Source organism: Sus scrofa, chromosome 9, assembly GCF_000003025.6.
Source record: "Sus scrofa isolate TJ Tabasco breed Duroc chromosome 9, Sscrofa11.1, whole genome shotgun sequence".
Lineage (NCBI taxonomy): Eukaryota > Metazoa > Chordata > Mammalia > Artiodactyla > Suidae > Sus > Sus scrofa.
Window position 1 is genome coordinate 54,471,508 of NC_010451.4, and position 27,203 is coordinate 54,498,710.

The following is a 27,203-nucleotide window of genomic DNA, read 5'->3' on the forward strand; positions in this document are numbered from 1 at the left end:
CTCTATTTGCATAAAGATAGGGGGGTCTCCATTATTACAGCTAAATGCACTCATAACAGATATAGACATAGATTATGCATTTTCTTAGGGCAAGAAGGCAGTGGATTGAGAAATAAATATATATTAAAAATGTATATGATGAATATATAAAATATATTCATTATATTCAATATTCAATATAAATATATATTCTGGATATATTATGTAAATGTTATTATAAATATATTATGTAAATATATATTATACATACATTATATAAATCTATATATTTATTCACATATGTATGAATAAATATATATATATTTATATATGAGATGAATTCCTTTCCTGTGAATGAAGAGGCAGAGGATGGGCGGGAGGGATTCAACCACTTTAAAGTTTGGGGCAAACACATAATGATTTTACAATTGTGGCCTCATTTACTCCTACTCCTCAGTCACCCTCTGGTGTTAGGTATCATTTTCTCCCTTTCACAGATGAGAAAAGTGAGGTCCATGAGAATGCATAACTCGCTCAAAATCACACAAGTGGTAAGTGGCAGAGCCAGCACCAGAACCAAGAATTAAGGAACAGTGGACATGGGCACAAAGCATGCTTTCCTGGTACATCAGAATAAATGCCTTTAAACCCTGCAGAAGAAAAGAATTAGATCTCGGAAACATCTGAACCTAAAGGATTACCTTTATCAGAAATAGGAGATGAGAGAAATCTCTCATCTTGGACACACATTTTTGCTTCCCATTTTGCTCCAAGAAACTATGAAATCCAGTGGTCTGTTTCCATTTGAGTAGAAGGAAGTCGTTTTTCAGCTTGTGTTGTGTCCTCAGACCATTTTGCCAACCTCCCCCCCTCCTACATTCTGGCTTGGAAAGCATGCTTTTCCTGGTCCCTTCCAGCAGGCAGGTATGATGCTCTTGGATGAAGAGATATCTCTCATACCCAGATCCCCCATCTATTTCAAGGAAATGATTCTGACAGCTGAGAGATGTCAGCCAACTGAGAAATGCAAAAGAGAACACAAAGAAAAACCCCAGGGATGCTGTGCCTGAAGGACCATTCCCGTTTTATTAAAGCCCAGCAAGCATCTCAGGGGGATGGGCATGGGCTGGTGTGAAAACTCGTGCTGCTTCTCCTGTTGGGGAAGGGAATCATCACAGCCTCTTTGGGGTAGAGTTTTCTCAGGAGAAAAAGAATAACATGCCCTGTGTTCCTACTTGGTGGGTGCTGGAGACCACTTCATAAGCACTATACAGAGTCATAATGGCAGTATGTTGCTGGGTCTTGGTGGGGGTGGAGTTGGAGGTGATGGACACTGGCAGGGGGAGGTTCTCTGGACAAGCCAAATCCAGGCAGAGTCTGCCAGCTGCTAATTGGAGACTGACAGCTTTCTAATGTCATTTTGAGCCCAGGGTCAGCTCTGTCATTGTACTTGCCAGGATGCCAGAATGCACTCTTTAGAAAGGCAGCCGGCCACCAGTTCTGCTTCTTCTCTTTTTTTTTTTCAGTTCCTGGATTCAGTACAAGGCCCCTCTTAGGCCTCATGTCCAGAGCACTGCCACACTTTCCTTTACTCCCAACTGGCATCACGTCATTTCCCACAGATGGGGCTTGGCAGGATCCCAGCTTGGCTCTGGGGTGACCTCTCACTCCAGTCGTCCCAGGACCAGTCTCCAAAAGCGGTTGGGGGAATGCAAGCCATTGAGCAGGACTGGATGTGAAAGCTTCAATGTAATAAAGCATTTTGAAGGGGAGCTCAAAGGTCCTGCCAGTGACAGCCCAATGTGGTCACCCCCGAGGCTCCATAAATCCACGTAGATGGACACTAACTTGGCTTCCTGCATTCAAACTGAGAGCTCAGCACCTAGCAGCCCTCTCTGCCGTACACGGAGTTTTTGTCCCAGCATGGAAGCAATTATCTTAAACTGGGGAGGAAGAGGAATAAAATACAAAATTGGAGCAGGAATACTTCCAGTGATGAGAGAGCTTAAAGAAGGCCTTAAGCAATGCTGGATAGTGGTAATAATAAACATTCGGGGTGGGATCAAATCTGCAATAACCTTTTTTCACGTAACAAGATGGAAAAACGCATTAGGCATTAGGGATAAGGAGCAGGCCGAGAAACTTGCTACAAGTATTTTTAAAAAGATATCACAGGTATTTCCCAGGGTATAAAAGCCAGTGGACAGAGTTCTCAGTGCTACACAGCAGGATCTCATTGTAAATCCATTCTCAGAGCAATAGTTTGTATCCATTTACCCCAAGCTCCCGGTCCCTCCCACTCCCTCCTCCTCCCCCTGACCAGGCAACCACAAGTCTATTCTCCAAGTCCTTAATCTTCTTTTCCTTGGAAAGATTCATTTGTGCTGTACACTAGATTCCAGTATAAGTGATATCATGTGGTATTTGTCTTTCTCTTTCTGACTTATTTCACTCAGTATGCAGTCTCTCGTTCCATCCATGTTGCTGCAAATGGCATTATGTCATTCTTTTTTATGGCTGAGTAGTATTCCATTGTGTATATATACCACATCTTCCTAATCCAATTGTCTGTGGATGGACATTTGGGTTGTTTCCATGTCTTCGCTATTGTGAATAGTGCTGCAATGAACATGCGGGTGCATGTGTCTTTTTTAAGGAAAGTTTTGTCCGGTATATGCCCACAAGTGGGATTGCTGGGTCATATGGTAGTTCTATGTACAGTTTTCTAAGGTACCTCCATACTGTTCTCCATAGTGGCTGTCTAGATACTTACATGGCAACATGACAATGGGAGGGAAAATTATGTATACATGTATGTTACCTTGGTCCCCATGCTGTACAGTAGAAAAAAATAAATAAACAAATAAGCAATTGGAATTCCTTTCATTTACCTACATATGGCTGTAGACCTTTCCCCTGCATCTTGCACCCAGTACTTCACCGCCTGCACCCCTCAGAACTAACATTCCCCTTACTCGAGCCCAAGCATGGACCTCCATGTCAACTATTTAGAGATTTTAGCTTTAGAGAGTGGGGACTTGGAAAAGATAAAAATAAACAACCAACAAGACACTGAAGGAAAGCACAGTGAAAACATCTGGGAGGAAGAGAAGCAAGGAAGGAAATCCCTTCTAGAAGGCTACATCTCAAGGGTGGTCCCTCGACCAGAGCAACTTCCTCCCCTGAGAAGTTGTTTGAAATCTAAATTTTCAGATAACCCACCTCCAGACTCCTGAATCTAAAATTCTGGGGCGGAGCCCAGCAGAAATTTTAAGAACTCTAATGCCTTTGGGGAGAATAAACTCTCTGTTTCCCAAGGCAGCAAATTCTGTCTTTGTTGAGACCTCTTCTAAGATTTCCTTTCTCCTTGTACCAACTGAATGACATCTATTTCTTTGGAGTTCCTAGCTCTCCTTTTCTGCCATTGGGATAAGCTCAACTTAGGCTTCGACTTAGTTATTGCCTTTGACTCCCCTATCTTCACAAAATTTTTATTATCCCCATTTTCAAGATGCCAAAGACTGAGGCTCAGTGTCACCTGGGAAGCACCCACTCACTCAGAGCTCTTTGCAGTAAATGATCAGAATCTCTTATAATGCTAGTTGAAGCTGACAGTCTTTACAGGATAAAAATACCTAGCAATAAAAATCTTAAAGGGAGAAACAAACGCTAACGGAAGAAAATATTCCTGGCAGATATGATGCAAATAAAACTGACGCTTGGTGAGTGTTACTGAATGAAAATATTAGCTGAATAAAAATGCTAACAATAGACACAAATGTTAACAGCCGAACATTGCTGGTAATGCACAGCAAATAATATTGCTGGAAGAAAATATATTAACTGCAGGAGAAAGGAAAGGAGCCCGAGTGATTTATAACAAACAAACACCTCGAGTGGAGGATGCTTCCTATGGTAATAGATTGTTGTAGCATTCATAGTGTCAAAACGTCTCAACCTGACTTAGAAGCTTTTTTTTTTTTTATTTGGTCCTCTTGCAAGACGGCTTTCTGTTGCAGCCACCAAAGGCATGTATTCATTTATAAAAGAATAGTTCCCCATGCTGCCCTGGATTGTTTGCCAGACGGCTTCCCTGGAGCGAGAGAACCTGACATCATACATATCTGTGACACCCCTTCTAACCTGCACTGTCAGCAGGACAGAACTGCAGACATGGGGGTCCCCAGACATGGGGTGATATGGTGGCCTTTTGAAGAGAAAGCCACATTGAAACCAGGTCCCCCTATTCTGCCCACAACTTTCCTGATCACTCTGTTCAAAGGAAACTTGAGAAAGAGAAGAAGCGTGTCACCAGCCGCTGTCTAAAAGAGGTAATTGTTTTGACAGGTTAGCTTAATTACATGAATGAAACAAGGAGTTTGCTGCAACCCACCATGGCAAATGAAAAGAGCCCTTTTCTGCACGTCTACACAAATTGACTTTCCGGTGCATTGTGGGAAGTGTCAACTGCTGTGGCTACGTTGTTTTTTCATTGTTTGTTCTCATTTTTATTTATTTATTTATGGTTTTTTTTTGTTTGTTTTTTTGTTTTTTTTTTTTCAGAGTGGCTGAGAGTTTTCATGTCAGTCGTAGATACAATCTTTCTTCCCAGCCCTGCCTTTGTTTTATCTATCTGATTTCCAAAATTTCTCTGGGCCTTACCAGGACTTTACAGGCTCAAGCTGGATGATACATTTTAAAAGGACAGTGTAGCAGTCTGTCTTCCCAGGCGGCCAACCCCTCTACCAGCCTTTGACAAATAGCAGGCAGTAGGCAGACAATAAAACTATTTATGGAATAAATGCATGAAATGTGTGTCTGGAGCTGAGTATCTCTTGCTCACTTTAGTGACCTGTTAAAACACTGAAGGCAAGCAAATCTTACCCCTCAGAGGGCCAGACTGGGAATAGGGGCATAGAGGGTGACTCTTCAATGGAACATTGGTTTAATGAATTCTTCCTGGCTCCCTACCCTGTTTTGCCACAGGGTCTGAAGGGGTTAATGCCTGCAGAGTGTTTGGAGAGGGGCTGATATCCTGGGAGTAGCAGAGTAAACAATTACTGCTCTGCCTTTATGAGATAGCTTGTAGACAGAGCGAAGGGGCAGGAAGCCTCCACGGACCTCTGCCAGGGCTAAGGAATGTGGCCCGTGGGCAGGTGATAACAAGTCCCAACATGTAGCCTCTGCTTCAGGCACATATGCTGTCCCAGAGGACCCAGATCCTGGTGGCGCGAGGATCCTGGCGGAGGTGCTCTGGAGAGGACCCTGCAAGAGATAAGCTGTTCGCTGCCCACAAGGTCCACCCCTGACCCTCAAGTGCATTAAGCAGGGGACAGGGCTTGACGGTACAATTTTTATCTTTGGAGATTTTAGAATTTTTTTATATTTTATTTTTTCAGCAGGATTGGAAGTTGCCTTTGGCAGGAATAGAGCGGGATGTAGAATCTATAGCCAGCATCCACAGCGCTGCTCTGTCAGATTCTCTCCCTCTGGTCTTCACTTCTCCAGCGGAGGCTGCATCCCATCTGTTTTGCTCAAATAGCCTTGTGAACTGACCCTGGGTTGCGTTGAGTTTGATTGCGGTGAGTTGTGCTCCCTCTACTAGGGTGTTGGCCCTGGCAGTCAAGCACCTGCGGGCAGGTCCTGATTCCTCCAACTTGCACTCTGGCTCCAGTGGGAGATTTCTCTTCTCCAGGCCTGACCATAACATGGGATATGGTAATAACAGCCTTTTGAGCCCCCAGGGGCTGTTGGAAGATGAAATGAAATAATAATTGGGAAAGCTCTTTGAAAGTGCCAACTACATGTGCAGATAACACAGAGTTTTCAGCAACTGAGATCCTGTGATTTTGCCTAATCATAAGAAGAAATGGAGAGGTCAAAGGAACGACTAGAGGCCAGGCAGGCAGCCTCCCTGCCAGGTTGTGGAGGTGAGAACTGGGGCTTTTAGAGCTGAAGTATAGGCTGCAAGGCTAGGGCCTGGGGAGGGAACAGAGAGCTGTGAGTTAAACTGATCCTCAGCATCACAACTGTGCTGGAGAGGACCATTGAAACCAAACCAGAGTCAATCTCCCCAAATCTGAGTGGTAAGGGAGGTAATGTGATAAAACGAAGCTGGATACCTGTCCTGATGGTCTCACGTGTGATGTGTTCTGTGATTTTTGGATGGGTTCACCCAACTTTTCTGAGCACCAGTTTACTCATTGATAAAATGGGGGTGGTTTTAGAACCTGCTGATGGCGTTGTCGGGAGGAACAGATGCAGTCATTTATTTGAAACCCTAGCGCGTTTTAGGCTCCTTGAGCCTTGGCTCAGGGATCCACTCAGCCATTCATTTATTCCCTCATTGGATCAGAGCGTCTCACAGTCCTGGGTTAGTGCCTGGTCCCAGGAGGTCACTGGAGGCTAAGAATTGTTCACTGTTAACTGGAGCTGGCTGGTATGCACCATGGCCAGCAGTAGTTAAGAGACGTGAAAATACGATCCTGCACCTTTGTCTGTACCTTATTCTCTACTGATACAGAGGACCAGTAGTTTGGGTTCCTCTGCTGGCTCGGAATCCTCTACATTTTGCTGCCCCAATGTGGGGAGGGCTCCTCTGAGCCAGGCTCACCAAAAAAGAGAGAAAAAAAACAATAGGTTTGTTGGCTTTTCCTCTGTGCAAATGCTCCCGGAGGTACCATATAATCAGAGTGGGGCTGTGACAGCCAGCGTGTCTCTGCTCTCCCTGTATCTCAGCCGTAATACAACATTAGAAGCAATTAGAGCTTGTTCTAGGTTGTTTGTAAGATGATTATTATAGCCATTGCAGGGACATTTCAAAACAGCAGAGTTAAGGATTACAATGTGTTTCACATTTTCCAAGCCACTAACGGGAGTGGTACTGAGAATCCTAAGAAGGAAAGGCAGATGAGCCTGGCCCATCACCCTGACAACGAGGCCCCAGGGCAAGACAAGCATCCCCAAGGTGGGGCACTGAGGGCTGATGGCAGAGGTTATCCCCCCCTGCAGAGCTGCCTGTATTGGAGGCTCAGCTGTGCAAGGACAGGCTGGAGCACCTTATTCTGCTGCATCCCCAGATGTCAAAAGCCCCTCGGTCTCAGACATCGAGCATCTAACAAAAGCATCTCTGGCCATTGTCCCTTCTCTTTGCTCCATCTGGCCATACACACAAATACTTCACCAAACTTGATCTGAAAAATCTTTAACTCCTATTTCTCACGATTGCAGTTAAGCCCACTTTTGTTCAGAGGAAACAGAAAACAGCTGGTCAGCTTGCTGTCTGAACTTGTTCACCTGCCTTTTCTCTCTAATGCCAGTAAACACCATTCTTCTAGCTCCTCAGGCAAAGAATCCCAGGGCTGCTTTGCACCTTTTTCCTTTCTTTTCTTGCCACGGACTTTTTCATATGCTCCTTCCATCTGCCAAGGGATGTTCAATATGCTTGGATTACGTCAGTAGACAGAACAAAGATCTCTGCCCTCGTGAAAATTGATTTAGAAAAAGGGAAATAATGTGATTAATGCTAAGGAGGAAAAGAACACATTGAGCAGATAGGAGGATGGGGGTTTGGATGGGATCCATCAACACTGACTTGGGAGTTCCCATCGTGGCGCAGTGGTTAGCAAATCTGACTAGGAGTCATGAGGTTGCAGGTTCGATCCCTGGCCTTGCTCAGTGGGTTGAGGATCCGGCTTTGCCAGGAGCTGTGGTATATGTCTCAGACGTGGTTCAGATCTGGCGTGGCTGTGGCTCTGGCATAGGCCAGTGGCTGCAGCTCCAATTGGACCCCTAGCCTGGGAACCTCCATATGCTGCGGGAGCGGCCCTAGAAAAAGGCAAAACACACACACACACACAAACACTGACTTGGGCTGTGACCATGGTCTCTTTACTGGGGTTTCCACTCTCCTCCTACAGCCCAACGCTGCTGTCATCAAAAGTTTTATGGCCTCTCTGTAACCTTCACAGCCAAGTTCCAACCCTTAGCCAGGCTCTACAGGCCCTGCATGTATGACTCCTAAGCTTTCCCAATCCTTCTCCTTGGACTGCACGAGCCCTGAGTTCCAGCTAGTATTAACTCTACGTTATTCTCTGATACCTCCTGCCTTTTCATGGCTGATGGTATAGTATTTGTGGGAAAAGCAAGCTAATATCTATAGAGTTTGCTAACAGATAGACCTTTGTACCCCTCTCTGTCTTTGCATTAAATTTCATAACAATTCTGGGAAGTATAAGGTGAGGCAATGGACGTGGCATTGCCTGAAGTCACCCAGTAGAGTGTGCCAGGATCAAGATTCACATCTGCATCTGTCTGAGCCCCAATCTGATTCTCTTTCTCCCAACTTCTTGATCGTTCCCTGATTCCACATTAGAAATTATTGGAAGAAGAGCTGTGAGTGGCTGTCATAAAACTTCACACAAACTAACTGAAAAAAAAAATCTGAATTAAATTTCTTCGAATATCACTGAATTCAGTTGAATATGCTTTCATAAGGCCATTAATTAATTGGTCTTTCAGTTAAAATCTTGTGCTCATTTTCACCTGCTAGTTCTGTTTGTCAGACCTTTAGAGCTCTCTGTTTTCCTCTGCTGACTTCTCCCCTGGTTCTCTAAAACTCTCCATGGGCCCCAAACTGGACTCAGCAGAGAGCCTTTTCAAGGCCGATAATGGTAGATTTCTTTATCTGTGTCATTCAGTTGTCTTTTCTGTAATTCTCCCTCCTGCCTCATTTTCCCATGTGAGAGCCCCTTGTGGACAACCATTCCCCTGCCCATATTTCATTCTTACCATCACACACACTAAGCCAGGTCTCTGAGGTCTCTTTCTGGCCCTGTCTCTCTTCTTCCTCTCGTGGGAAGTTGGGATGGGCTTCTGGAAAACCACAGCTTCTCTGGGCCTTGGTTTCCTTGGATGGAAATGCACACTGGATTTTAAAACTCCTACCAGAGCTACTGTACACCATCCTCAGAGTCTAACATCCCAAAATTAGTAAGTAAATTTTTTGAGATACTATTGACATGGAGGCATTTTAGCGGCTCTCTCCAGAGTATTCTTTGTATATATCATGTGGTCAGGCAGCTTGCTTTACAAGCCCCCAAAGCAGGTTTGCTTTCTCTCAGACCTCCTGTGATCAGCAGGCATCTCCCCAAAGGACCCATGAGCAGGGAAAAAGAGGAAATCTCTGTCTTTAAATGAAGCCCTTGGGAGAGAGAGGGGGATTGAAGAAAGCGCTGCTTGGGGCATTTCTCACATGCCTTCTGCCTCTTGATGTAAAGGGCTTGTGAGTTCACTCTGCCACAGACCTTTGGCCATCCTAAAATGCCAGTTCTGTGATTTTTAACATCTTCAAACACCCATCTAGTTCATCTGACCACTTCCACACTCCCTCCCCTAGGAGTTGCTGAACCGCAAAAAGCCACCAGTGGCATGTGGCCCCAGTTTCAACCCCACAGATGGAACTTTTGGTAAAGGGGGATGAGTTGCTAAATAAATAGAATGCTTTGTAAGTGTTGATAGATTTTCTGTTCTGTCCTGGCATTGTGCTCAGCAGAGGATTACCGCTGTGTGTGTTTAAATGTGACAGCTGTTTCATTCACTCCCTGGTGTGTTGGAGAAGCCGTGATAAAGCCAGTGATGCGCCTTCAGAATCCTTAAAGTGGAATCCTCTAGAAAAAAAAAATCCCCTCCCAACCTCTCCATCCCCATTTCCCTGCTCATTCCTCATGTACATTTCCATTTATTGGATTTTATCTTTGATTTTTAAGTTCTGGATGAGAAATACCCCTAGAAGACCTTCTACCCCTGGCTGCTGGGCATCCCTGAAGCAGTCAGCTTCATTTTGGTACCCTGGGTGCAGAGGGAATGCAGAGCATTTAGAAACCTTAATTAAGGAACATTTAGTAAGATAGGCTGATGAGGGGTGAGATTAGCAATGGATTTCACTGTTGCCTGCCTACGACTTTCTGTTTAATTATTACAAGGGGAGCTGCCAGCAATGTAGAAGCTAAAGATTTGATAGTAAACTGCACTGACCTGGATTTCTGTTTCATCAGATTTCATTTAATTCAGGCAAAAAAGGCAATTTCTTAGACCCTAAAATAGTTGAATGTTAACCTCTAGGCCACTAGGATGAAGAGAGTGGAAGGGGTTTTATCTTGAGCTCTACTGATTCCCAGATACATAATCCTGCCTGGAGCCCAACACCTCTTATTGTCTGAGGAAATAGAGAGAATGGGAATCTATTGTGTCCCATTGAGGGTTTAAATGAGCTGAATAATTAACTCAAACGTTATCTCCTTTGAACTAAAGAGGGCGGAAAAAAGTCTGCCCACTGGTTTTAAAGGAAGATGCTTCCTTTCTTTAGATCTTTCTGGCTTTTGTTTATTTGTTTGTTTTTGTTTTTTCCTTAAAATGACTGGGCTGGTTTCTCATGACTCCAAAGGATCACTTAACTGACCCAGCTTGTGACCGAGAAGAGTTGGAGGTGCTGATTGGCAAGGCAGGGAGTGGGGGTGAGAAGATGGACAGGGAGGATGCTGCTTAGGGATTCTACATGGGGTAGAGCTAAATCTCCATGTCTATCTATACATTCCCCCATTTTGACCCTTCTACCTCTTCTCTACCCTAAGCCAATGGCTAAATTTGGTGAGCAATTATGAAGTTCAAGAAAGATACTGGACCTCCAATCAGAGAATTTGGATGCTGCCCCTTGTCTGTGCCTTAAGCATCAATGACTCTCTCAGTTGGTAAAGCTGTAATTTTTTCCCTAACAAAATGGAAATACTAATTCCTTTCACAAGAAGCTTCTAGGTTTAAGTAAGAAAATGCCTACATAGCATTCATCACATAATAGCGTCTCAAGAAATGTTAGTTCACAGTTCTATTCAGTGCACATAGGGGAAGTAGGAAGAGCGTTTCTGAAGAAAATCAAAGAATTTCCCATTTCCCTTGGACCTGTGTTCAGCTAGAGAATGATACGCATAAAAGTAATCGCATAACCAAAGAAATAAAAGCTTACAAGTTGTGATACATCCATACAATGAAATACTGCTCAGTAGTGAAAAGTAACAAACTACTGCCACATATATGAATATATCAGGTAGCATTCTTGTTAATAAGGAACCAGCTACTTAATGGGAAGGTGATGATAAGCCTCAAACTCTCCCCTCCCCATATCTATCTATGGTGACCTGCTCCCCAACAACTCTACTTTATTTTACATTTTCACTTATTTTATATTTTTATAAGTTGAAAGCATTATGCTAAGTGATTTAAGTCAAACACCAAAGGCTACATATTGTATTGGTTAACTTATATGACATTCCATAAAAGATAACTTGAGAAAGAGAACTCAGATTATTATCTGGGACAGGAGGTAAGGGGAGATAATTTATTCAATGCAGTGCAAGGGGATTTTCAGGGCTTGGAAATATTTTACATCTTATTTATAATGATGGTTATGCTTGAAATGTAGAAAGGGTGGATTTGACTGTATATAAATTGTATTTAGTAAATGTTTGTTTAAACTGGTAAAGATATAATTGTTTCTTCTACTCCCTCTTTTCTAGAGGGATATGACTTGTCCTTAATGTGAGGTGCTAAGGATCCCACAGAGGATCTAGATCCCTCTAGATCCTTTAGCCCATTGATACCTTAGGGAGTCCCTGACAGACATGTTAGGGGTTTTATTTATTTATTTATTTCGTTAGCAGTAATACTTTCCTTTTTGTTTGTTTGTTTGTTTTTGTTATTTCCCCAATACATTTTTTCCTACCCAGTTACACATACGTGTACACATTCTATTTTCTCACATTATCATGCTCCGTCATAAGTGACTAGACATAGTTCCCAGTGCTTCACAGTAGGATCTCATTGCTAATTCCTTCCAAAGGCAATAGTGTACATCTATTAACCCCAAGATACCTGTAATTCGATGCAAATGTTTGCATGTGTATACAGATGAATTTTTCTGGGGAAATGCCTCAAGTTTTATTTATTTATTTATGTATTTTATTTTATTTTTTGGCCACCCTATGGCACATGGGGTTCCCAGGATCTGAGCTGCAGTTGCGACCTGTGCTACAGCTGCCACAACATCAGATCCTTGAACCCACTACGCTGGGCTAGGGATCGAACCTGTTAGAAAAACAGTTTTGTGAGCTCACTTGAAAGGGCCTCTAGTTTCTCTTGGAAATTTTCATTTTATAAGGGTGAAAGAGGTCTCAGCTCTCAGAGACACCACCACAGCAGAAATTCCTGCCTCATAGTTTCAAGCCAAAGATTAAAAACAACTGTGGCTTTACTGCCCATTCCTTAAGAACAAACACTATGTGAAATAAGGAAGGAAGAAAAGAAGGAAGGAAGGAAAGAAGGAAGGAAGGAAAGGGATAGAGGAGCGAGGGAGGGAAAGTGGACTATGAACCAATAATCTGGAAGAAAAGATAAAGTGAGAAATATTATACAGGTTTGTCCCCAAGGGTGGACATGGGGAGGCAAGAGTTTAAAGTTAGTTCCTGGACATCATCATCAAGTTACTATCATTAGCAGTTTATTTTTATTAAAGAGAGTGATCCTTTATAGGCAGGCTCATTTCTGTGGACCTATAGTGTCATTCACTCTGATTCTCAAGCTCATAGCAGGGAAAGGGAAGTGAGACTTGCATAAACCCTCCCTAATTCAGGACACTTAATAGGTTCCTTGCACAGGGCCTGCAGAGGTTTGCAAATGAAAGCAGGGAAAGGAGGTCACAGGGATAGGAAGAAAGCAGAATGCAGAGAGAGCACAGCTTAATGGAATTCGTGGTATTGATCCAAGTGGCAAATGCATAGCATTGTGACAGTATTGAAAGCTTCACGCTGGGCACTGGCTCGGGAAAGGCCACAGCTGCTAATTTTCAAAAATATCAGGGTCTTGAAATCCATTGGGGGCCTTTGGACAATAAATCGCTAGGAACCCCTTTAATCACTGCAGCACACGTTCCCATGCCTTCATAAGGTCTTTCTAGCCAAAAAAAGTGGGCCCCAAGAACACACTCCTGCTAGGCATGTTCTTGTGTCACAAGCTTCCAGATAGGAGTATGACTGTATGCCTTACACTCTGTGGATAATTGGTCAATTTGAGATGCTAATGGTGGTGACAACAGTAATAAGAGCCCTGTGGTAACAGGCCAGCTGTGTCCCTCTTGGGCCTGAAATGCTGGGTCATTTTGGACGAGGCATTTGTTAGGCTGGGCTGTGCACTTACAAATCCCAGCTACACAGGCTCGATTCCTGTTGATGAAAGGCTGAGGAATGTTCTCTTCCAGCACAGACTCTGCCATGTAAACAACAGGAGTGCTATTTCTGCCCAGTTGCTAGAGCTCAAGATTTAAAAGCACATTTGCAAATAAAGGTTCACAAAAGCACACTCTCCTATGATGACCCACTTCCAGCTAGCCCCTAGCCCCTCAAGGTCAATGGCATGGGCCCCAACAACATTGATGCTACTTTCATTTCTAAACAAGCAACTAATTTTATTAATGTATTTATTTATTCATTCATTATTAAAAAAATTTTTTCCACAGCCGCATCCACTGCATATCCCAGGCTAGGGGTTGAATCTTGAATTGGAGCTACAGCTGAGCCTACACCATAGCCATGGTGACACTGGATTCTTAACCCACTAAGTGAGGCCAAGGGTTGAACCTGCATCCTCAGGGACACTATGTCAGGTTTTTAACCCACAGAGCCACAATGGGAACTCTTAAGCCAGCAATTCTGACAAGACATACCTGAGTCTGATACAATCTTTGTAGGGCCGAAGAAGCCTTCTTGCTCAGTCACCGTATGTATTTGTAGTCCTAGTAGATGATCCCAAACAGAGCAGTTGCTATGTAGGGTATGACAAAATAAATGAGTGACAGTGTTGGGAAGCTAGCAACTCATATGAACAAGGGAGCTTGAATATAAGGCTCATGGCCTCAGGGGCCCAGACCTAGATGCAGAGGGTTTGCTAAAGTAACAAGGGCAATGGAAGGTAGGACATCTGGCAATAATGTTCAAACTTCGTAGATGTCACCAAGGCTGGCAGTGATGGAGGCAAGATGGAGGAATCATGACAAGAAGAAAAAAAAAAAGTTTGGATAACACTGGTTGTTTGTAGGGCTAGCAAGTGTAGTTGTAAATGCCAAGAAGTCACATACACCTGGAAAAGCAAGAAACTGAGGATGGACACTTCACGGACATGAGGATATACAGGTAAGAATAAAAGGAGAGTGAAATTGAGGACTGGCTTTGTGGGATTATATTATAAATTGCCCAACCAGACAGAAGTGGAGAATGATGCATTTCTTGCCTGTTAACTTAAATCATAACAGAAACAGAGTTCACTGGCAATAAAAAAGTGAAAACATGTGGACATTTCCAAGAGGTCTCAGTAGTAAAATCAAAAGATATAACACAAAAACCACTTACATTTCTGTTTACTTTCTGTAGAATACAGGAACCAGCAAATGGTGTGGATACTAGATAGTACAAATCCACAAGAATTGATGGTGACACAGAACTGATGGAAATATGGGAGAGAGTGACTCCATCAACCTGGTGTTCCTAAAATCCAGAGAACAAAGCAGTGGGCTAAGTCAGAAGAGCATTTTAGTTTTTAAGGGATATTTATATTACCCAGAGACGTGAGTAGGAGGTGAAATTATAAGCAATTCTGTTAAAGCAAAAAAAGAGAGAGACTTTTTTTTTCAATGGTGCTGCACAGGGAGCTCTCTGAACAAATGATGGAAATAAATAAAATGACTAATGATCAATAAAAATGTTGGCAGGAGTTCCCTTTGTGGCGCAGCAGAAATGAATCTGACTAGCATCCATGAGGATGCCAGTTCGATCCCTGGCCTTGCTCAGTGAGTCAGGAATCCGGTGTTGCCATGAGCTGTGGTGTATGTCGCAGATGTGGCTCAGATCCCACTTTGCTGTGGCTGTGGTGTAGGCCCAGTGGCTGCAGCTCCAATTGGACCCCTAGGCTGGGAATGTCCATTTGCTGTGGGTGCGTCCCTAAAAAGACAAAGACAAAAAAAAAAAAAAGAAAAAGAAAAAAGAAAATGTTGGCATACCTCAACGTTCAACAGGCAAAACTGCAAAATGAACTGGGGGCTAATGGCATCTTTTTGGAGACCAAAAATTGAAATAGGACAGGTCTCCTGCTTAGATCTTAAAGGCTATTATATCCAACATAGATAGAATTTCACAGCTCTCTTAATCATCAGATTTTCTCTTCTCTGTCAAAAAGAGTGATCTCTGTTCTGAAAAATGGCATACTTAATAATTTTAAGAGAATTGATACCTAGTTTTTATCCTAAGCAAATGAGAGATTCATGGGCAGGAGATTCTAACTTTTGTAACCATCATTGGAAATCTTCAAGGAATCCTGGAAAACAAGAAGAATGCTGGAAAATAGGCAGTTAGCGTATTTGTTTGCAATTTTCAAAAAATAGGAGGTTTTTTTTTGCTGGTGACTCTAGAAATGCCATAGACTATGTATCTGGAGTTTTGTATGCTCTGGCTCAATTCACATAGAAGAAAGGTTTTAGCAGAGTATTAAAGGGTCTTATCCTGTTAAATATTTTATCAGAGACTTGGATAAACATCAAATCTGTAGATGCTACACTTTAGAAAGTTGAATGGATAGAAGTGGGATCCAAAGAGATTTAAATAAGTGATTTTGTGGTGTCAGTTCTAAGAAGATAACATTTAATAGATGGTGAGCTTAAGGTCCCTAAATTCAGGACAAAAATCTAATCTCACTTATTCATGATGGATGAGATAAGGTTTAATAGAAACATGGGAAACAAATAAACAGCAACAAGAAGAAACTTAGAGATACCTGGTATCAAAAAGTACAATATGAATAAAAAGGCTATTGTGTCTTTCAAATAAATTCTAAGGGAATCTCAGGAAAAGGGAGATGATGGCTCTGTTCCATATTGATCAGACCATGTCTGAAATGTCATGTTTTCTTTATTGAGGGGTGGGTCATGTCTTAAGTGATACATCAGTAAATAGAGTATATTTAAAGAAAAATAGTGATTATGTGAGAGTTACTGTCTCAGTTAAAATCACACATTGCTTTATGAATGAGAAACAGTTACAGAAATTGGGAATGTTTATGTCAGAAAAATATAGGGGCTCCTTTTTATTTATTTTTCTTTTTAGGGCTGCACCCACGGCATATGGAGCTTCCCCAGGCAAGGTGTCCAATCGGAGCCGCAGTTGCCAGCCTACACCACAGCCACAGCAACGCCAGATCTGAGCCGAATTTACGACCTACACCACAGCTCATGGCAATGCCCGATCTTTAACCCACTGAGCAAGGCCAGGGATGGAACCTGTGTCCTCATGGATACTAGTTGGGTTCGCTAACTGCTGAGCCACGGTGAGAACTCCATAGGAACTCCTTTTTAAATGTTTGCAAAGCTGGTATGAGAAATATTCTTTTTTTCTTTTTAATTCTATGTGGTGTCAAAAGGAAAGATTCAGACTACCAGGAACAAGTCATAAGGAAATAAATGTCGATAAATGATTTATTAGTAGTCAGACATGTCCAAGGATAGAAGAGGTTTTTTTTCAACTGTCACAAGTTCCTGCTTCAGTGGAAGTGTTCACAGACTTGTTGACTGTCTGGTGTGGATGGTGTGGAAGCTGTTCAAAGGCTGGATGAATTTTGATACATATTAATATTTTTGTTCCAGTTCATGGTTCATGAATTTCCTAGCCAAATTTTAGCCCCTGATAAGTTTCTTCCTCCCAAGTTTCACTCTCCTTAAGAACAGAACAGATGAGGTTCACTTCTTTCTTTCCGTCCTTTTTAGCTCCTCGCCCTCATATTCACAAATTCCAGGAGTTCCCACTATGGTACAGTAGGTTAAGAATCCAACTATACAGTGGCTTGGGTTCCTGTGTGAGGCCTGGTGCAGTGGGTTAAAGTATTTGACGTGGCCAGCATAGGCTCACCTGTGGCTCGAATTCATTCCCCGGCCTGGGACCTTCCATATGCCATGGGTGTGATAGCCATTAAGAAAATAATAATAATTTCCAGTGGAAAATTTAGATATTTTCCTACTACATGGTATGATGGTTCTCAAATGTTTTGATCTCAGAATCCCTTTACATGCATAAAAAATATTCAGATAGTGAAGAAATTTTGTTTATGTGGTTAATATAATATACATCTATATTCACAGTAATATTTAAAAATAAACAATTAAAAATCAGAATTCAAAAAACGTATTCTTAATTGGCTTAAAAATACTACTAAATGCAGTACATATAAACATACCTCTTAAAAATGATTATGTATTTTCAACACAAAAGCAATAGTGAAAAGAGTGGTTTTTTTATATTTTTTAAAATCTCTTTAATACCAGGCTTAATGGAACACAGATAGGATTTTCCTATTGGATTTCACATTAAATCACAAAATGTATAGTTGAAAAAAGAAGGAATATTTTAATAGCTTTTGGTACAATTGTGGACTTTTTTTTTCTTAGTTGTAACACCAGTATTCAAAAAGTGTTAGTTTCTTAAAGGTAGTGGCAATATGGGATCTGAAACCATATCAAGAAATATTTATAATCTCTTACATGAATTCCATGGGTCTGTCTTGCACTTTGAGTACATTTTTTACACATGTACTGCTCATTTAGAAAATATCAGCTTACTGACTCATATAGGTCTTACAAATGTTGACACAATTTATTATAAAACATCAAAAAATTACATTCATTAGAATTGGGCATATGTCAAGCTCCTGGTGAAAGTTTCCAAAGTTTTTTTTTTTTTTTTCTTTGAATGCACCAACTTTACCAGTGGCAAAATCGTTTTCCTTTAAATGACAAACTAACTTTATTAATTAAAAAAATCAGCCAGGATATCCAAGTTTGAACAACCCACCATTGATTTGTCTGCCCACCATTCTTTCAAGAAAAAAAAAAAAAAATGGTGGAGTTCCTGTTGTGGTTCAGCAGGTTAAGAACCGAACTAGTATCCATGAGGATATGGCTTCGATCCCTGGCCTCAATCAGTGGGTTAAGGATCTGGTGTTGCCACGAGTTTTGTTGAAGTTTGCAGATGTGGCTTGGATCCTGGGTTACTGTGGCTGTGGTGTAGGCTGGCAGCTGAAGCTCCTATTTAACCACTATTCCCAGAACTTACTTACGCCTTAGGTGTGGCCTTTAAAAAAAAAAAAAAAAGTATTTCATGAGAAAAGCAGCAAGTTCAGCTTTCAACGCCAACAACTGCACAGTCATTTTTCTCACAAAACCACATTATTCTTCAGTTATGCAGAAGAAATGCTTTGTGTGAATTTCCCATTTGGTAAAATATAATATTAAAATACATGTATGAACAATTAAGATTTAATAAAATTGGAGTTCTCACTGTGGTGCAATGGGATCAGAGGTATCTTTGAAGCACCAAGATACAGGTTCAATCCCTAGCCCAGCACAGTAGGTTGAAGATTCTGGCATTGCTGCAGCTGCAGCATAAGTGAAAACTGTAGCTCAGATTTGATCCCTGGGCCAGGAACTCTACATGCCATGGGGTGGCCAAAAAAGAAAAAAAAAAAGATTTAATAAAATTAATAAATTTTACTACTTCTTTAAGACCATTCTTATGTGAAATGGGCTTTTTTTTTTTTTTGTCAGTGTTTTAATGCTTGTTAAGGTGGAAGCATTGCTTTTGACTTATTGGCACAAACGTTATTTGCCAATACCATCAATAAGGCAAATGACAAGTAGTTTTATGAAAAGAGTTTTTATCTCATGAACTCTTAAGAATGTCCCTGGAACTGCTAGGGGTCTTCAAACCACACTTTGAGAATCCTAGCTGTGATATCTTGTATCAGATCCTTTTTAAAAGAGTTTCCAGTCTTGCTGAAATTCTGTGTTTCTGGAGCTGTGTTCCTACAGTCTTTACAAATACCCCTTGCACTGGGCATGTGATTTACATCTTTTATATCGGAACAAGATTTTCCAATTCCCAATTCTGCCCATGTCCTGAGAAGTATAACCTGTCTGTTACTTTGGTTTGAGGAAGAAAGATGAGAAGGATTGGAAGAAATAATAGGCAAAAGAAAAGCCAAGGTGTAGTTTGCATCACTCAGAAGCTGAGACACAGCAATGAGCACAGACACAATGGGTAAGCAGAGCAAACCTTGCTGCCTGCTCCAGGGTCTTGGGGAATGAATGAGGTTCTTTCTCTTTGGCAATATGGGGCCCCATTATTCAGTAAGGAGGAAGAAGAGCTAAGCATCAGGAGCTCCAAGGGGCTTTTTATATAATGCATATTCCTGGGCTGTCCACTTGGAGTTTCTTAGTGTGGCTTCGAGGATGTGGAAGGGGGGACTCAGGTATGAGTGGTTTGGAAAAACACAAATGATTTTTTCTTTTTTTTCCTTTTTTTTTTTGCTCTTCAGGGCTGAACCCAAGGCATATGGCAGTTGCCAGGCTAAGGGTCAAATCAGAGCCTTAGCTTCCAGCCTACACCATAGCCAGAGCAATGCCAGATCTGATCCGTGTCTGTGATCTACACCACAGCTCACGGCAACACCAGACACCCAGCCCACTGAGCAAAACCAGGGACTGAACCTGCACCCTCATGGATACTAGTCAGATTCATTTCTGCTGTCCCACTCCAGGACCTCCCAAAACTCAGATGATTTTGATGTGCAGCTTTGTGAAAAATCATTGCCCTGAGGCGTAAGATGAGTAGAAGTGTAACCAGGTATTCACAGGTGAGCCTGGAGATATTGGATTTATCTGTTTGGATATTTTTAAGTAAAGGATGGGTTGATTTCTCTTCAGTGGCTTAGGAAGAAGGGTCAGGGCTTGGGAAGATCCTGAGAGTAGTCAAGAGAGTATATTCAAGGATACTGTTTTGATATGAGTTGGTCAGTAGAGGAAGACTTCTAAACCCTGGGAACTCTTTCTTTTTTGGCAACACCTTTATTTGGTATTACTTCACTCTCCAGCAAGGTAGAAGTAGACAACTAGGACTCGAAAGAAAGAAAGAAAGAAAGAAAGAAAGAAAGAAAGAGAGAAAGAAAGAAAGAAAGAAAGAGAAGAAAGAGAGAAAGAGAGAAAGAGAGAAAGAGAGAAAGAGAGAAAGAGAAAAGAAAAAGTGACTTAAGACGAGTAGCTGTCCACAAGAACATGTCTGAGTAGTAACTGCTACTCTCCTTTCATCAGTTTAACTTGCAGTCACTCAAGTAAGAACACTTGGAGTGGAAAATCTATTAATACTAAGGCTTGGGACTGGCTAGAAGCACAAGCCCTGCAGAGATTGGTATTACAGCTCCTTGTTTTCTGTTTGTAACTCTTAATCTGCTAAAGACATTGCAAAGAAACTAGAAAAGCTTTTTGTGTGATTTTTACAAGTGACACCAAATACCCTATTCCTGACAGATACATGAGCCTCATTTATTTTGAAAAGGCTTAGGATGATAGGCTCTCATGGACCTGGCCTGATAGATTTGAACACAAAAGAGCTGGGCCAATCACAATGTTAGATAAGCCTGATCAATTCCAACCTCTTCAGATTGTTGAAAGAGGCCTAGAAAATGATGCATCTAGTTTTTCCGTTTCTTATAGAATTATTCAGTTTGGACAATGGCCATTTGGATTCATATAGAAACATAACCCCATGATTATTTTTGTAGTTTCAACCTTAGAGGAGATGATGCGTCTTCTAGAAGGCTGTAATTTAGCCATGCTGCCACTAGGGAGTGCTAGCGTGCAACCTCAATGTGGTTCAAACTCAAAGGTGTATATTTTCCCTAAAATATACAATGGCTGCTCTAGCCCAGTGCTGATTTATACTAAAATATCCATTTCTACAATTATTTAAATATCTCATTAAAAGTGAAAACATAACAAATGTCAAAATAGATAATACTTTGTGAATAGCATGATCTACACTTTGAGCTAATGATAACTAACATGCTGTTGTCTAGGATCAGCCAAAGCACTTTCCAAATGGTGGATCCTTCAAAGATCTCAAAAACCCTATGAAGTAGGAACTATTAATATTACGATACTTGGATAAAGAAAGCAAGGCAGAAATGTATGAAATAATATGGATAAGTTCTAAATCTAGTAAGTGATAAAATTATGTTTCATATCTCAGGCATTCATTCTGCTTATAGAGCCTATTAATGATGTTACCCCATTTCTCATTTGACTTTTATTGCTCAGTAACTATTATTACTCAGAGGCTATTATTACTCATACTACAATGTTTGTCTTATAGGATAACTAATTATAAAACTATTATTCAAGTTTATTTACTCCCCAAATTTCCCATGATAATAAGTTTCATGAGATATTCCAAGTAGTATATTACCCTTAACAAGGATCCTTGAAACATTTGAAAAGTGAGAAGAATGTTCCAAATACAAAGTTATACTAAGAAGTTTAATTGAGAAAATGCTATATAACATATATGTACCAAAATTTATTGATCTCATGTTACATTGGCTCTCTGTCTTTTTTTTTTTTTTTTTTGGTCTTTTTGTATTTTTAGGCCTGCACTCACGGCATATGTAGGTCCCCAGGCTAGGGGTCGAAAAAGGGCTGTAGCTGCCATCCTATGCCACAGCCACAGCAATGCGGGATCTGAGGTGCATCTGTGACCTACACCACAGCTCACAGCAATCCTTAACCCACTGGGCGAGGCCAGGGATCGAACCTTTGTCCTCATGGATACTAGTGGGGTTCGTTAACCACTGAGCCACAATGAGAACTCCCGTTCTCTATGGATAGGAGAACTTGCTGGTGGCTTTGGGTGTATCACAGAGACTGAGACACCACCTCCTTTTCATAGTGAGCCTGTAAAACAAATGATGTTTATACTTTTGGCTTCAAGTCCCCAAATTTCATGGGTCTCCATGAAATATATTGTCTTAGAAGGGACAAGTAATTCTTTCCTTGCTCTTTTCAATGGAAGCACTATCCCCCTGCTAGTATTTGCCTTTCCATCCTGATTTCTTAGGCTGTAATCCTCTTGCTTTCTGCTTTGTGGGAAGCTGTAGGCTGCCCACTAGCTTTTGTCTGCTTTTAAAGCCCTTTCTCTAGCAAAGGCACAAATCACCAAACACTCTTGGACGTCTCTAGAAGGAAAAAGAAAAAAAAAAACCACAATAACACAAAAATGTTCAATCTTTTTCTGGTGGTCCCCATTTTCTTTTTTTCTATGTGTAATCTCTTTTCTTACTTAACCTTTTCATTTTGGGGGCCTCAGGGTCTTTTTTAATAAGATGTGAAAGATTGATTCAATCTGAAGAGAAACCAGAGTGTCTTAAGTTCCCCCTTTTTTAAGGGCTCAGTTGAAGCATATGGAAGTTCCCAGGCTAGGGGTTGAATCGGAACTGCAGCCACCAGCACAGCCACGGCAATGCCAGATCTGAGCCACGTCCATGACCACAGCTCACAGCAATGCTGGATCCTTAACCCACTGAGTGAGGCCAGGCTTTGAACCTGAATCCTCATGGATACTAGTCGGGTTCATTACCGCTGAGCCACAACAGGAACCCCTTAAAGTCCCTTTTTGAGCATGCAATTCTTCAACTCCCTGAAACCATATATCTATATTCCAGAATTTACATAAAATGCAATATCTATATCTTACTCTGCATCTTTTTTTTTTTTTTTTTTTTTTTTGTCTTTTGTCTTTGTTGTTGTTGCTATTTCTTGGGCCGCTCCTGCGGCATATGGAGGTTCCCAGGCTAGGGGTTGAATTGGAGCTGTAGCCACCGGCCTACACCAGAGCCACAGTAACGCGGGATCCGAGCCACGTCTGCAACCTACACCACAGCTCACGGCAACGCCGGATCGTTAACCCACTGAGCAAGGGCAGGGATCGAACCCGCAACCTCATGGTTCCTAGTCGGATTCGTTAACCACTGCGCCACGACGGGAACTCCTTACTCTGCATCTTATCCTGATTCCCAACAATCCCAGATTGAACTAGTCTGGCAGCAAACTCTGATGGAGCAGCGTGTCCTCCAGCCCAGGTATAAGGATGACAACTTAGGGAAACTTTTCTGTGACTGAAAGTTTTTGTTTTTAAAGTAATTGTAACAGAGTGTGGCCACAATGATCCTTGCCTCCTGGGATTTATGCCCCTGGGTATTCCCCTCCCACCCTGAACAGGGAGGAAACGAAGGTGTTTACCTTCCAAGCCAGGCTGGCCATATCAGTTATCCCAGCCTCTGCTTTGCTCTTTGGATCACTCACTCTGGAGTAATGAGGACAGTGGCATAACCCTCTGGAAAGACAAACAAGGCAAAGAACAAGGCTTCCTGCTCCAGGTGACCCTGCATCAGTCATGTGAATGAACCACTTTGCAAACAGACCCTGCAGCCCATCAAGCATATAGGTGACTACATCCTCACGAGACAGCCGGAACGCCCTTCAAAGCTGCTTCTGGGTTCTGTTGTGGCTCAGTGGGTTAAGAACACGACTAGTATCTACGAGGATGTGGGTTTGATCCCTGGCCTCACTCAGGGGGTTAAGGCATTGCCATGAGCTGTGGTGTAGGTCACAGATGAGGCTCGGATCTGGCGTTGCTGTGGCTGCGGCTGTGGCTATGGCTGGCAGCTGTAGCTCCAATTCAACCCCTAGCCATATGCCACAGGTGCAGCCCTAAAAAGCAAAAAAAAAAAAAAAAAAGTTGCTTCCAAATTCCTGATGCTCAGAAACGGTGACACACAAATTTTAAGGTGATAGTTCATGCACAGGAGATGAGTACAATACATAAAGTTCTCCATCACCAACTAGTTTTTGTTGTTTTTTTTTTTCCTGCTAAAAGCTGTTTGGCAAGACCCACAATTAGTTTGCTGTAATCATGAAGAATTTTCTCTGACTTTTTTCCCCCTGACTCCCAAACCCACCTCTCAGGTTTGTAGCTACCTGACTGATTTGCATAGAACACTGAGATTACTTATCTAACAAGGCTTACTAGGTTGCCCCTAGCAACAACTCTGAGGGCTGACTTATTTCAAGTAGTTGAGAGTGGCCTTATCCCTTGAAAAAAAATCAGGTAGTGTTTCTACTACATAATGGAAAGAATTTTCATAGGTTTGGCATCAGGCATATCTGGTTTTGAATCAGGATTGGCCACTTTGTGACATAGTAAATATTAAACAATATGACCCAGGACTCAAAGAATGCCTTGAACAAATTATATAACATCGCCGAGCTTCAGTTCCTCCTCTTCACAATGGAAATACTATTTTATTTTATTTTTTTGGCCAGGATTGAATCTGAGCCACAACTGCAACCTATACCATTGTTGTGGCAACGATGGATCCCCAACCTGCTGAGCCACAGTGGGAACTCCTGGGGATGCTCTTTATCTTGCAGGGCTGTGTAAAGATTAAATGATATACCTTTAAAAATAAATTTCAGAAATACAGTGGCATACAGATAATAGGAATTTAATAAATGATAGCTACCATTAATATTAAAAGAAGACCTTGAACAATAGATCAAAGTCGGGAAACAAACTTATTTGAGGTCAAAGATCCAAAAGGAGTTTCCATGTCTTTGATGCTGAGGCAGTGTGAGTGGGCTTCACATGGGGGAAGGAAGGACAGCTCGTTTTCATTTGAGAAAGGGCTTGAAGAACAGCCAGTATCTCGATTGCAGCGATGAGGAGGGATGGCGTTTTAGGTTTAAGGAGCAACATGAGCAAAGTTAGGGAAGTGGGAAAAGATCGCATGTTTGGGGACAAATTGGGGGTGGAAAGCAGTTCAGATGGGCTAGGTGAGCGAGGACTGGAAAAGCCCTTTGTGATGACCCCGATTTAGGGTTCTCAACCTCAGCACCACTGACATCCTAAGCTGGGTAAATCATTGCGGAGGCTGTCCTGTGTGTTCCAGTGGCTTCTACCCACTAGACAACACTAGCACCCACTCTCTGCCAGTACTGCCCATCAAAAATATCTCCAGGCATTGGGTGCAAAATTGTTCCTGGTGGAGAACCACTGCTTCAGCCCAACATTCTCACCTTTGCTGAGACTATCACTGGAGCCCAGAGAGGATGTGTGCCTGGGCCAAGGACACACAGCCTGAGGCTGCAGAGCCAAGTCTAGAGACTTCCAACATTTTATCCTTATCCAGACACTTGGAAAGTGGCCAAATGGTCTTTGCCACATTAAGTGGAAAAAATAAGAAAAAAATATAATTAAAAAGACTTAGGTGTCAAGGAGCCAAAGGTATCCTTAAGCTGGGTCTCTGTTAAGGGGTGCCACAGCTGCCACCTATTTGAGAAGTATTCATATGGATATTAAACACTTTAACGACACGAGAACGTGTCCAGCACAGTGCGGGGTGCCTGGAAAGTGAACAGAAATGGTGAGTTTTCTTCCTTTCCTGATGATAGTTTGGGCTTAATTCCATGGGTCATGGGGGAACCAGAGGGTCCTTTTTATAGGTCAGAGACATTATCATAGTGGAAAAGTGACAAACTACCTAAAGCTCATGTCTCTTAGTTCATCCTGAGAAGGTGCCCTGTCACTGGGGGACATATGCCCCGAGGGACTGGCATGATGCCTGCTCCCTAAGTGTCCTCAATTACCGCTTCCACCCACCAAGGAGGCTGCTCTCTCCAGAGAAGATCAGGACATAATGAGCCCAATGCCAGGAGTGATTAAAACAAATGACACTGCGGTCTCACAAGGTGGCGGGGTAGGGGGAGGTGGCTGGAGCAATTGGCTCCTCTTAAATGCAGCCCGATTTTGAATAATACAGCTGCTTCCCCAAAAGCTGCTTGAACGCAAACCTTTGGCAGCTGGTCACCCTCCAGCGCCCCTGGGATGGGGTCACCAAGGGCTGGAACACACTTTCTGAATTGAGGCAGTGGACTGTGAAATAGGAATTACTGACAGCTCTTAAGTATATCAAGAGAACAGCCCTATTCCTTAATACAGAGCCACTAATAGACATCTAGAAACCTATAAAACAGACAATTCCTCTATATCATCCTAGTTAAATCAATGTAGTTATATTACCTTCATCATTTTCCCTTTAACGTTTATTACATTTTGCCACAGTAATTTATTTTTTCATATCCATCAGCCGATTAAAGACTTTATTCTGAAGATACACACATCCCTGTGACCTAGTTGAAACTGACCTAAACTGTTAAGTAAAGCAATTTCGTGGGGGAAGTTTTCTCTCTCTCTTTCTCTTGCTCTCTCTTTTTCTCTCTGAATGTCTTGATTTCTCTAACATTTCTCTTGTTCTGGGAAGGATTTGCGATCTAGCACTTATAAACAATAGTGTAATCTTGCATTTTTTGTTCCCTTCCTTTCTAGGCATTGAGACAACTTCTAAACCCCCCGAATGTCTGTTCATCAGCACCTCTCTTGACCTGCCCCTTTCTTCCTTTCCCCCCTCAACCCTTCCAACCTTCTCTCCTGCAGAATGATGTGTGAGCTCCTGATCAAACAGATGTTCAAGTCCTCCAGGACCCTCTGGCAGCTGCATCATCCAGCATCTCCTTACACCTGCTGCAGCAAGATGTCTCAGTGCACCTCTGCCCTTGGAGCCACGGCCAGGACCCACCCGTTGCAGAGATAGGAGGCAGTTGGTTTAAACATATCATTTTTTAAATTTATTTACTTTTATATTAAAATATACTTGATGTACAGTGTTGTGCCAATTTCTGCTATATAGCAAAGTGACACAGTCATATATTATTTTTCTTATATCATCTGCTGTCATGGGCTATCCCGAGAGAGTGGATAGTTTCTTATGCTATATAGCAGGACCTCATTGTTTATCCATTCTAAGTATAATAGTTGGCATCTACTAACCCCAAACTCCCAGTTCATGCCACTCCCTCCCCCACCCCACACCCCCAGGCCACCCCAAGTCTGTTCTCTAGGTCTGTGAGTCTGTTTCTGCTCTGCAGATAAGTTCCTTTGTGCCGTATTTTAGCTTCCACATCTCAGTGATATCATGTGGTCTTTGTCTTTTTCTGACTTACTTCACCTAATGTGAGAATCTCTAGGATGCAGCTAAACATATCATTTTGACCACCCTCCTCTCAAAACTTCATGGGTGCTGCTAATGCCCTGTGTTCACTTATTTGAGGTGAAACTTTGCCCCTGGCTACGCAGGACATGTGGGCTCCCCTTGAAGGGTAAACCATGAAGCTGTTGTTACTCGTAACATGGAAA

The 27,203-nt window shown here is 42.1% G+C and overlaps 1 long non-coding RNA gene across 1 annotated transcript; it reads left to right on the forward strand.

Moving 5' to 3' along the window:
• On the forward strand, positions 5,207–26,650 carry LOC110262291. The gene is made up of 3 exons (XR_002347114.1): positions 5,207–5,276; positions 5,382–5,561; positions 26,445–26,650. It is a non-coding gene; the product is annotated as an uncharacterized LOC110262291 (long non-coding RNA).